A 13,229-nucleotide genomic window follows, 5' to 3' on the forward strand; every position below is an offset into this window, starting at 1 on the left:
ATCTTTCACAGATCCTGAGGGGAGAGCAAAGCTGGAAAACTGAACGTTGCCAGTTAAATGCGTCCCAACCACCTTATGGTGGGGGCGAGAGGGTGGAGGGTAAAAATACCATTCATCAAAGTACTTAATTTTTTAAAAACCCTGCTCCCACATGTCTTTAGAGGAACAAAACAAAGGAAGTCAGCAGCCTCTCCAGGACTTGTGGTTAGAAAAACAATGATGCTTTGTAACAGATGTTTCTTAACAATATAAAATTCTACTCAGATGAATGAATGAACAAACTAACAAATTAATGTATGAAAGAAGGCACACCATATATTGATTCTTGATGGATTATTCCAGGCATACTTCCAATGGCTGTGATTCCTTCCACACACAGAACAGGGCATGAGATTGAGACAGACAGAATAAGAACGCAGGAAAAGCTACAAGGGGTACAAACAAAGAGACCTTGGCCCCTGTCGTGAGGGCGACTGCGTTCTAGACATTTGTCCTTGCGGAGTCTTTTAGGTAATCACAGCCAACTATTCTCAAACCCCTTATCTGAGGATGAAATTTCTCTGACTGAGCAAAAACAAGGCAGCTGATGGCCTCTCAAAGGAGGTATTTTTGAAAAGCAAGCATTTCCCTCTCTGCCGAGCAACCCCCTCCAGGGAAGGTTAGCATTCCTGGAGCGGCTCCAAACTGTCCAGGGAGACTCTGTTCCCGGAGTCTAAATAGGAACAATAAAGGGGAGAAAAGTCAATGAGATTCCTTAAAAAAACAAAACAAACAAACAAAAACTACTTTCATTTGGAGCCTAAAGGATTGCAGAGAAGCGGTGGTGGAGGCATATGAGAACGAAAGTGGTTTCTGGGGCCATGGAGCCCCAGGAAGTCCGTGGTGGAGCCAGATTGTGATTTGGCTCTCAGGTGACTATGCCAAGCAGAAGTGCTCTCATTTTTCTTTTTCTTTTTTTTGTTTTTAATTAAGTACTGGCATTTCCTATTAAAGCCCTAGATTGTTTCTAGATTGTCCAAACATCCAGTTTGTGGATGGGTTTGCCTCATGGAAACAGTGCCTTGACAAGATTCCCTGACCAGAAGTGAGACTACATAGTCCTGTCTGCCTGCAAGAAACGGAGCCCTCTACCGTCTCTACTATGTGCACCTATGAAAATCTGTCTGAAATTATCATTTGTCCCTAGTACCTTAAAACAGAGTAGGGTAAAGAAAAGAGCAGAGGCGCTAGGGTTATGTGTTAGGGTTTTTACTTTCAGATCTTATTTATTTCTTACACCAAACCTTTTTTTTCCCCAAACCTTTTTTAGACCCAATTTAAAGAAAGAAAACGGACTCAGAAATGTAAATAATACAGTTTCACGGATTATAATAGCATTCTAATTACCCTAAGTAAAACATCACTTTGCAAAGTTAAGAGTGACTGAGAAAGAGATACGAGGTTGGGTCCAAAGTCCCTGGCGATCACTAGCTTTGACCAGCCCTACTCTCCGGACACTAGCGACACTGACAATAATAGCTGACAATCTGTCAACAACTTGGTCAACTTATAAAAACTGTCTGTTTTTCTCCGAAAAAAATTTTTCAAACTGAAAAGGCAACTCCCTGGCACCCACAAGCCTTCTCCCATTTGCTAAGTTCAAAATCCCATGGTTACCTTTAGTCTCATTCCAATATGCAAGGCCCTGCGCCCAGCCCCAGAGATCCTTGTCCAGAGAGATGTTATTTTAAAGGCTGAGCTTTGCAGTCTCAGCAGTCTTGCCCTGGAATTGGGAACACTCTGTTCAACAGAAGTCCCTGGAGCTTCACCATCCAAACAAACATGGGGCTCAGGATCACCTCCCCCATCGCGGAGGAGTGGGTCCAGAGAATGACGGAAACACAGCCGTCCTCCTACTGTCTTTCTTCAACACAGGATTTCCTCCCAGTGTTTCTGCATTTCACATCTCTGATTCACTTAGAGGGAAACCTTATTTGGGCCCCATTTGTCTTTAGCATCTTGTCCCCCCTGCTAGACCTAAGAGGCAAACATGGGTTCAATGTGACATGAAGCAGCAGTGGTAGCCAGAGCCCAGGAAGGGGTGGAAGTGAGGATGCAGGGGTAGGTGAGAGGAGTGAAATATCAGGGAGTGAGTGTCTGAGATCATTGTGAAACATGAACCTAAAATCCACAAACCTAGGAACGGAGGTTCTCTCTGGTTACAGTCATGCTGTGTAGGAGCCTTACACAGAGCTCCAGCCCTGTGGTTGACCGCCAAGCCACCCATGTTTTAGAGCATTTCCCTTGCATTCTTTCCCATTCTCTCCTATGACCTGGACTTGTGGCCCAGTCCCCAAATCTTCACGTCCCTGCAATCTTCGCCTGCCTTCTGGGGCTCACCAGACCTCTCTCTCTTCTTCTCCTTTCCTTTCCCTTTTGGTGAATTTATTCAACACCATCTTTTTTTTTTTTTAATCGAGTGAGAGAGAGCATGAGCACCTGCGTAAGCATGGGAGTGGGGGGGGGGGGTTGAGGAAGGGCGTTGGAGAGAACATTAAGCAGACTCCATGCCCAGCGCAGAGCTTGACTCAGGGCTTGATCTCATGACCCCCGAGATCATGACCTACGCCAAAACCGAGAGTTGGACACTTAACCAACTGAGCCACCCAAGCATCGCTGTTCAACACTATCCTTATGGTTTTATCTCATGCCCTTTGTGGGGGGGGGTGTCCCTGCTTCAGGATACCACTTGATTCCACCTGTCAGCCACATAAAAGTCACCCTATATCCTTATACTTTCACTTTTGTATACATATTTGAATTTCAAATAAATATGTGCTTTTTACAAACACAGTATTTCACACCCTGTCATTTCTCAGATCAGGGAAATCTGTCTACAACATCAATCAAGTTTTTAAAATCATGGACCAAACTTCTACAGATCACCTCTAAATTTAACTCCTGGATCAACAGGCAAGTTTTAGAGATGAGAAAGTCTCATGAGAATGTCTGAAGTGGAGTGATGACCCTAGCTTGGTATGTACTCTGGGAGGTAAACCAAGCCTAAGAGCAGAGTTCTCATGCACCATGTCAATGTTCCCCACTAACTACACACACACACACACACACACACACACACACACACACACACATAGGGTCCTCTTATTAGCCTCTTGCATGAGTGTGGTAAATTTATTACAACTGAACCAATACTGATACATTATTATCAACCAAAGTCCATAATTTACATTAGGGACCACTTTTACTTTGTACAGATCCATAGTGTTTTGACAAATGCGTAATGATATGTGTCCATCAGGACTGTACCATGCAAGATAGTTTCAGTGCCCTAAAATGTCCTATACTCCACCCACTCATTCCTCCCTTCCTTCCTACAACCCCCCCGGCAAACGCTGCTCTTCTGATTGCTTCCATAGTTTTGTCTTTTTTGGCTTTGCTATATAGCTAAAATGAAGAAGTATGTAGGCTTTTCAGATGGACTTGTTTGACTTAGCAATATGCGTGTAAGATTCCTCCACATCTTTGTGTGGCTGGACCGCTCGCTTCTATTTAGTGCCAAGTCAGATTCCACTGGGAGGCTGCACCGCCTTTATTTACCCATCCACCTGCTGAAGGACGGGTTGGCTGCTTCCAGGTCTGGGCCGTTATGACGAAAGCTGCTATACATACTCATGGGCTGGTTTCTTTTTTTTTTTTTTTAAAGATTTTATTTATTTATTTAACAGAGATAGAGACAGCCAGCGAGAGAGGGAACACAAGCAGGGGGAGTGGGAGAGGAAGAAGCAGGCTCATAGTGGAGGAGCCTGATGTGGGGCTCGATCTCAGAACGCCGGGATCACGCCCTGAGCCGAAGGCAGGCGCTTAACCGCTGTGCCACCCAGACCCCCCCCCATGTGCTGGTTTCTTAATGAACAAATAATTTTCCAACTTATTTGAGTAAATACCAAGGAGCACAACGGCTGGATCATCTAGTAAGAATATGTTTAGTTTTGTACAAAATAGCCCAGTTGTCTTCCAAAGTGGCTATTCCACTTTGTACTCCTACCAGCAATAAATCAGAGTTCTTTGGCTCCACATCCTCTCCAGCATTTGGTATCATCAGTTTTTCAGATTATGGACATTTTAATAGGTGTGTAGTGGTATCTCATTATTTTAATTTGTAATTTCTTTATTTTTTAAATTTTTGTTTTATTTTATTTTTTATTTTTGTTTTATTATATTATGTTAGTGTAATTTCTTTTTTTCTTTTTTTTTTAAAGATTTTATTTATTTATTCGACAGAGATAGAGACAGCCAGCGAGAGAGGGAACACAAGCAGGGGGAGTGGGAGAGGAAGAAGCAGGATCATAGCGGAGGAGCCTGATGTGGGGCTCGATCCCATCACGCCGGGATCACGCCCTGAGCCGAAGGCAGACGCTTAACTGCTGTGCCACCCAGGTGCCCCTGTTAGTGTAATTTCTTAATGACATATGCTATCGAGCATCTTTTCATAGGCTTATTTGCCATCTGTATATCCTCTGGTGAGGTGTCTATTCATATCTGTTGTTTATTTTTAAACCGGGTTGTTTGTTTTCTTACTGTTGAGTTTTAAGTGTTCTTCATGTATTTTGGATACAAGTGCTTTGTCAGATATCTATTTTCCAAATATTTTCTCCCAGTCTGTGGCTTGTCTTATTTTCTTCACAGTGTGTTTCACAAAACAGAAGTTTTTCATTTTAAGGAAGTCCCACTTATCAATTTTCTTCTTTCATGGCTTGTGATTTTCGTGTTTATCTAAAAACTTATTGCCAGACCCAGGGTACCCTAGGTTTAACTGACTCAGCCACCCAGGTGCACCGAAGTTTTGTATTTTCACCTTGTATCCCGTAACCTTGCTATCAGCACTTGCTAGTTCCAAGAGTTTTTGGGTTTTGTTTTGTAAATTCTTCGGAAATTCGTTCAGATTTCTTGATACCTTTTGCTGTTAGTTTTATGTAATATTTATTAAGCATCTTGACAAATATTTGTTTTTGTAAATCTAAAAGTTATTCTTTGAGGGGCGCCTGGGTGGCTCAGTCGGTTAAGCATTTACCTTCAGCTCAAGTTGTGATTTCAGGGTCCTGGGATCCAGTCCCACATCAGGCTCCCTGCTCGGCAAGGAGTCTGCTTCTCCCTCTCCCTCTGCCTCTGCTCCTGTTCTCTCTCTCTTTCTAATAAATAAGTAAAATATTTTTAAAAAAATAAATAAAAGTCATTCTTTGAAAGTTTAAAGAAACTTGACCAAAAGACAATGCAAAAACACTGGCACTTGAAGGTCAAATGTTGCCATATGCATGAAATTACGTATTTCAGGGTAGCATGAGTTTTCAGTGTTAAGTCACACTAAACTCTTTAGTCAGATTAAGCAGACCTGGCATTGGCAGTGTAGCCATAACTTTCTGATGTTAGTAAAAACAAAATTGGCAATTTAGAATTAAATCATGACAAGGTTTTGATACACTTGTCTTAAGATATTGCTGAAACACTTCAAAACACTGATTTAAAATGTCCAGATTCTCAGATGTTTGTTCTGTGATTTTTGTTTAATTGTGTGTGTGGGTGTGCGTGTGTGTGTGTTTCAGTGAATGTCTGGTGGCATATCGCAATCCTCAAACATGTGGCTATTTTTATTATATTGGTGGAATTAGTGATTTGTACATTCAGCAATTGCGTTAGAACAAGTTTTATCAGCAAACAATATTTTTAATTAGTAAATAAGATGTCAAAACTCATGTAAGACTGGATTTAAGCTTGCTGACTGTGAAGATTGAAACGCAAGCCACTGTAGCTGTAGCAATTGCTTTGTGTTGGAGCTCAGATGCTAGCATTGCATGTGCTGTACATGTTCTGATTTTATTAAAATGTTGAATTGCAAAAAAAAATCATGTCATCTGCAAATAAAGACAGTTTTATTTTTTCTTTCCCAATCTGTATATATTTTATTTCCTTTTCTTGTCTTATTGTATATTGTGTTCATGTCATGTTCACTTCTTTCTGAACATCTTTTAAATGGCCATATCCTTTTTCTTTTAATGGCCATATCCTTATTATCGTTTATTAATTACTAACTGTGAACAATTTGACTTAATTCAATATGATTTTATTTAAGGTGTTTCATTTAGTTTAATGTGTTTATAAAGCTACTCTTACACTTTAATTACTAAGTTCCAGCAATTGTAGTAAACCAGCATCTCTGGGGTGAGTGATGCATCAGAGAAATGACAAACTGAATAGCTCATATTCCTGTGGGATCTAATTGGTCTAAATAGTGGCTGAGGAGACACATTTGCAAAAGATGTCCAGCTATATAAAAAACATTTTGTATTCTATCAAGATAAGTAATTGCTCATTTATTTATTCTAAATGGAGATCCAATAATATTCACTTCCATTGATTCTGCAGATAAAAATCCCAAAACACAATGTCTGTCTTTTAAAAACAATTGAAAAAAGCACTTTCACTGATATGATAAATTTACCTAAATTGTATTCATATGAATAAAATGTTACATGTCCACAGGCAACAATCAAAAATCAATATTTTCATAGTAGAGGAAGTGAGTGTTCTTAAGGTCTACCAAGATATGGTATAGGGAATTGCTTAATTGGCTTTATCCTAGGACTACGTGTGTGTGCGCACATGTGTATCCATTTTATAACCTTCACCATGAGGCTCTTTCTCTACAGAGAGAATCTAACTTTCTGCATCCTTCAACACTGTAAGTTAATGTCTATTTTTATACACCAGTAAAACACACAAACTTTCTTTTCCTGAAGTGTAAATATTAATGAAGTTACTTTGCTGCTTAAAGTGATATGCAAGACAGGACTTGTGATAAACAACACAGTTGAAAGAATACATCTAATTGTGAAGGAGAGTAGAGCTACTCTTGAAACGAGGAAAAGGGAAGTAAATTGTGTTTCTTTCTCAAGGGGACAGATCTGGAAAGTCCTACTACCATCTCAAATAATCTACTTGCAGATTTCAAAACAAAAGACAGGAGGAAATTACAGGCTGTCACTTTTATTTACAACTTTCCTCCAACCACAGCCTGCGCTTACTGTGCTACATCTGAAACTAATCTGCGTGGGGAGGTCTCAGAGGGATGGCCAGCCAACTGGCACATCGTTGTCTGAGCTGCTGATACCACAGCCGCCAACAGGTATGGACCCTGGTCAAGGAACCCATCGCATCTACCTTGAAAGAATTATTGTGCAGAAGATGGGCAACAACGACGGCAGGAGGGGTGGGAGAAGGAGGAAATTATGAAAATATATTTTTACAATCCAAAATGCAATTGAAATTCCAGTCTTAATCAAAAACAGTAACAGGCGCTGTTAAATACCCACAACACAAAAGCCTGCTAAAAATATGTGAAGTGCATCCGGAGTTCAGATCTCAGAATTATTTTTATTTCCCAGCTTAGGCCTATCAAAACTGCCATGAAGCCTTTAGTTGTTTTAGTGAGAAGATTGTGCAAATGGACCAAAATATTGTATCACAAAATGAGGCACCCCGAGCTTTGATTTCTTCACCTTTAAAATGAATTGTGCTCAGGCCACCACACTGCCTGAAATAAGACAAAGGTATTAATTGCTTTCTTCCCACTGTTGTATGGCTGGTTTGGATCCTGTGTAAGCCCTCTCTATGGTCAGACTTACACTTCTTGTATTTAACCTAAGGAGATGAAAACATGTCCACAAAAACCTGCACGCTGATGTTCATAAGCAGCTTTACTCATAATTGCCCAAACTTGGAGGTAACCAAGATGTCCTTCAGCGGTGAGTGGATAAACGGCAGCACATACAAACAACGGAATATATTCAGCACTAAAAAGAAGCGAGCTACAAAAAGACATGGAGGAATCTTAAATGCATATTGCTAAGTGACAGAAGTCAATCGGAAAAGACTACATATTGTATGATTCCAACCATATGACATTCTGGAAAAGGCAAAACTATGAAGAAAATAACAAAATCAGTGGTTGCCAGGGATTTGGAGATGGATTAGAAGGATGACTAGGATAAGTACAGAGGGTTTTTAGGGCAGTGAAAACACTCTGTATAGTACTATAGTAACATATACATGTCATTATATGTTTGTCCAAACCCATAGAATACTCGACACCAGAGCGAACCATAATATAAACCATAGACCATAGATGATCACGATGTGTCAGTGTAGGTTCAACAACTGTAACAAATGTGCTGCTCTGACAGGGGAGGCTAAGCATGTGTCAGGTAGGGGGGTACGGGAAATCTCTGTACTTTCCCCTCCATTTCACTGTGAACAAATGGAAGGACTAGTTTTAATTCTCTCAGCCAATACTCATGGCTAAATTTGACTAACCTGAAACTGAAAGGGATTGTCAAGCCTGAGGCTGGAATGCATTGTTGAATTATCCTTGAATGTGCATATGCCATTTCATTTTGGTATAGTGAATGCCTGATGATACTGTTACTAGCTATAGCTACCATTTATTTAGTGCTTATTGTATGTCAGGCACTGGGCAAAATTATTTTTCAGACACTACAAAAATCCTATGAATTGCTGTTTTTACACATTAGACAATGAGGCTCAGACACGTTAAGTAACTTGCCCAAGGTCACCCAGCTAATAAGGGGTGAAGCCAGTGACTATTGGACTCAAAAGCCAGTGCTTTTAACCACTGTCCCACCTGTCTTTTTTTTTTTTTTTTTTAGGTATCAACTCACAGAAGAAAGAATAATGGCTTTCTCAGATTACATTTTAATTTGCATGCAATATGAAAGCCATTCTGTTAATTATCTTCATTGTCAGAAACATTATCTTTATGTGCTGAGACAGTTTGTGCTAATTTGTGTCAAAAGGAATAAATAATGGCAGCTTTGCTCAATGAAATGTTATGTTCTGGTCACCAGTGTTCAGAAAGCGATTAGCACCCGAACAAATGTACAAGAGTCATAAAGCTTCAGAAGAATTCGTAGACAAAGAGATAATGTCTGAAATTTAACCCACTGCCTCGGGGTTGGAAAGCATCTAAGACTTTAACTCCACATTAATTCAAACTACAAATAAAGCACACTAAATCAGCATTTCAAATTCAATAATAGATATGAATGACAAACAAACGAGAGTAGCTATAAATAAAGAGAGCCCCCTCATTCGGACTCCACTGTGTCGTACTTGCTTACTATAGCCAGATGCCTTCAATCATCTGCATCTTCAATTTTTAAGAACAAGTCATGCTGCGCTATCAATAACTGACTGTAATGTTAGCCTCCTGAAGTGCCACTGGCTTGGTTACTCTACTTGTTTTCCTACTTCTCAGTCATTATTGTGCAGAGATGTTCTGGGAAAGACGCAGAAAGTCAAGCGTGCTCTCGGAGGACTGTAGTCTACAGTGCCAAACACCGACCGTGGACCAATCGAGATAAAGACAGTCAAGAGTCAATTTGATTGCGTGTCAAGGAGGCTATTGGAAACTTTGACAAGAGGAGTGTCACAGGAATAGTGGAGGCCAGATGGGAAAGTGTTGGGAGTGGGGGAGGGCTGAGAAAGTAGACTCAGGAAGTACAGACTACTCTTTTCATAATTTTGGCTGTCAGAACAAAGATTTGAGCAGGTTAAAATTCCGTGGAACCGCAGCCAGTGAAGAAGAATCCAAGGTAAAGGAGTAAGAGAAAAAGAGCTGACTGTTCCTGGTGTCCAAGGTGATGGGAAAGACTGTTGCTTTGGGGTTCTGGTGAAAACCCATTGCAGCTGGGGAAGGTTATAGGAAAAACTCTCTGGTCCAGGGCAGAGGGAAGGACCACCTGACGGCACTAGCACTACAACTGGAAAAGGGGTAGGAGCACCGGAAAGGTGACCTCCCCAAGACCCAGGGACAGAGTACCTGCTGACAACCAAAGCTTAATCCACAGAACAGAAAACTCCCCTCACCACCCACTCAAGGTTGGCAAACTCTGAGTCAAAAAGAACTGTGGAATACCATTGGGAGAGTTTCAAGAGGCTGGAGACAGGCCCTCTGTGAGTGCAATGCGAAGGGAAGACCTAAGCTGGGGGGGGGGGGGGAGCAAACATTGTGAAGACCCACTGACAAAGCACCCCACCAGAAACACAAGGTATCACCCAGGCACCTGGAGCCTAACTGTAGGGACAGCAAGCCTCACACCTAGCTTAATTCCTAACTAAATTAGTTCCAATCCCCAGGCCAAAAGCCCAGCGGAAGGAAAGATAGCCCTTTGCCGGGTATAAAACAATCTGCCTCAAAATCGCCTGTCTTACAGCTTTCAACAAAATACGATGAAGCAGAGGAAAACCACACATTGCCAAGAGAGAAAGCAACGCTGAAACCAAAAGCTCGGTGGTTAAGGTGTAAAAGGCTCTGCTAGAAAATATGGACAACATGCAAGAGCAGATGGGCAACTTCACCAGAGAGATGGAAACCACAGGAAAGAAAAGAGAGAATTCTGGGACAAAATACACAAATCCTGGGGATTGTTTGTAGGAATGGGAGTAAGGACCAAGGAGAATGAGGAGTTAAGGGGCGCCTGGGTGGCACAGCGGTTAAGCGCCTGCCTTCGACTCAGGGCGTGATCCCAGCGTTATGGGATCGAGCCCCACGTCAGGCTCTTCCGCTATGAGCCTGCTTCTTCCTCTCCCACTCCCCCTGCTTGTGTTCCCTCTCTCGCTGGCTATCTCTGTTAAATAAATAAATAAAATCTTTAAAAAAAAAAAAAAGAATGAGGAGTTAAATAACTGTGACGCTATTTACTGACATAGAAAACACACGAAATACAGTTTGGGGGAGGAATTGTCATTATTTCCGACTTGGACAATTTGAATCTAAGGATTGGTGGAACAGCCAAGCCTGTATATTCAGTATCAATGGTAAATAGAGATTTAAAATTCTGGAGAAAGCTCTGGGCAGGATCAGCAGGACATGGACGGTTGCTTGAATCACTGGAATGGATAATATCCCTCAAAGACATTGTGGGCACTGAGAATGTAAGAGGGCCAAGACTGAAAACACTGCGGGAACCAGCATTTAAGGGCCAGGCAGACAAAGAGGAGCCACCAAGGAGACAAGGAGGAAGCAGAAAGAGCAGCAACAGTGTAAAATGCTTCCAAGAATTTAAATGAGATAAGTGATCGCTGTATTTGGCAACAAAGATGTCATTGGTAAGCATGAGAGTCTGGTGAGTTGAGGAATAGATAGTGGGTTGGGTGAACAAAAGAAAATTTTCTCTTGTTAGAGAAAATACCTCTTTCTACAAAGGTAAGAAGAGAACTAAAGCAGGAACTAAAAGGAGATATCTTATCAAGAAAGGATTTCTTTGCCGTGCATCAGCTTGACCATATCGAAGTGCTGGTGTGAAGAACCCAGGTTGAAGACACAGGATGGGGGGTGGGGACCTAACTGACGAGATGGCTTCAGTGAAGAGATTAGTGTCCCAGTGCCAACGGCATCTCTTTCATGCTTCCAGCATTTATCTAGATGGCCCCTGCCTTCAAGGAATTTATGGCCTACAGAAGCATACAGAAGAGTAAACAACAAAAAATATTGCTAAATAGCAAGACAGGAGTTATAGCTTAACTTCAGGGACTCCGAGAACATGTAGGGAGGGTACTAACTCAGTTTTAGAAAGTCAGAGAAAATTTCCTGAAGTCAGAAAATGTAGAGAAGGAGGGAGAAATTGCCTGATTTCTAAATGAATGATATAATTTGTGAAGTTCAAGAGGCTAGGGGAAGAACTGATCATTCTAGGAAATTCCATGAGTTCCATGTGGCAGAGCCGTGGTGAGCAAGATGTGTGTTGAGTGGTAAGAAGATGCTGGAGAAGGGACCAGATCATGACGAACTTTATAAGTCATGCTAAGGTCTTTGGAATTCAGGCAGGCAAGTGAATAGTCATCAAAGTGTTCTGCCTAAAAATGCAATGATCAGGGTTAAGTTTAGAAAATTCATTGTAGCTGCATGAGGAGAATTGATTGACGGAGAGCAAGAGTCCCCTTAAGATGACTTAGAACAAACAGGAAGGTAATGAGGCAGGAGCTCTGAATAAGGCTGACATTGGAAAACTAGACAGATTGCCAAGTCATTTTGATAGTTGACTCAAACTTGAAGATCATGGATTCGTAATGGCAGTCATCCTTGTGATTGTGTGACTCCCTTCATGAACATTTGTCAGCCTACGTATAGGACTATAGAAAGCCAACATTTGGATGGCATGATTGGGTTCATGCCATTTGAGCACAAAGGAGTACAATGGGTCAAGCTGAGATGAGGATGCTGTCAAGGGGGTTTGAAATGATGGACCATGTTGTCTAAGCTGGCTCAGAAAGAAATTGAAGGTAGAAGAGAGGGCTATTGGGAAAATATGGAGAGTTTCAGGAATGCAAGGAAGTTTTAATAAAAGCAAAGAACTTGTATAGACACAGTGTTCAAGGAGAGATCTGTAACGATATAAGTTTGTGGTCAAAGAGGAGCTTCTTTGAATGTTAAGATTTCTTTGCAAGTGGTAACAAGTTTCAGGACATGGCCATTGAGTTGAAGTGTAGTACAGACTAGATGAGCAACCACATCAAAGACTGGCTTGAAGATTTAAAAAAAAATATTTGAATGCGAAATGTTTATTGAAATTGAACACTTGATCTGAAACATTAGCTCTGTACTTATCTCTTTAAAGTGAAAACGATCCTTTGAAAAAATAGTGATGATGTAAGCAATTTAACAGGATTGCACAAGGGGTCGCCTGCTGCCTCTCCCAGGAAGCTTTTTGTGGCAGAAAGTCTGTCTTCACCCAGAGAGACTCTTTGGAATCTTCTGGGTCTCCCATTTCCACATTAAGAATGAAAGTCACGTGGAAATATGGCCGTCAGCTCAGAGTTTGCAGATTGCTGCCTGGATGGCCTCTGGAGTTCACTTCCCTCTCCTCTAGCCCCCCAGTCAACATCATTCGATTAACTTCGACTCATTGTTCAGGTCTTTTGAATGTCACTTTCTTAGGCCTTTATTGACGCTCAAACTAATTTAGTTCTTCCTTTATAAGTGCTCATGGCACTTCCCATTCTATTTCTTGTCACTTATCCCAACTGTAACAAAAGAATGTGTAATTATTTGTCTTATGTTTCTCTCCCGTCCTGGACCTAAGTCCTCGGGAGACAAGGACCGTGCCTGTATAGTTTGCGCGGGTATATGTAGTCTCACGATAAATGACTAGAACCAA

The sequence above is a fragment of the Ursus maritimus genome, unplaced genomic scaffold (genome assembly GCF_017311325.1).
Source record: "Ursus maritimus isolate PB19 unplaced genomic scaffold, ASM1731132v1 scaffold_12, whole genome shotgun sequence".
Lineage (NCBI taxonomy): Eukaryota > Metazoa > Chordata > Mammalia > Carnivora > Ursidae > Ursus > Ursus maritimus.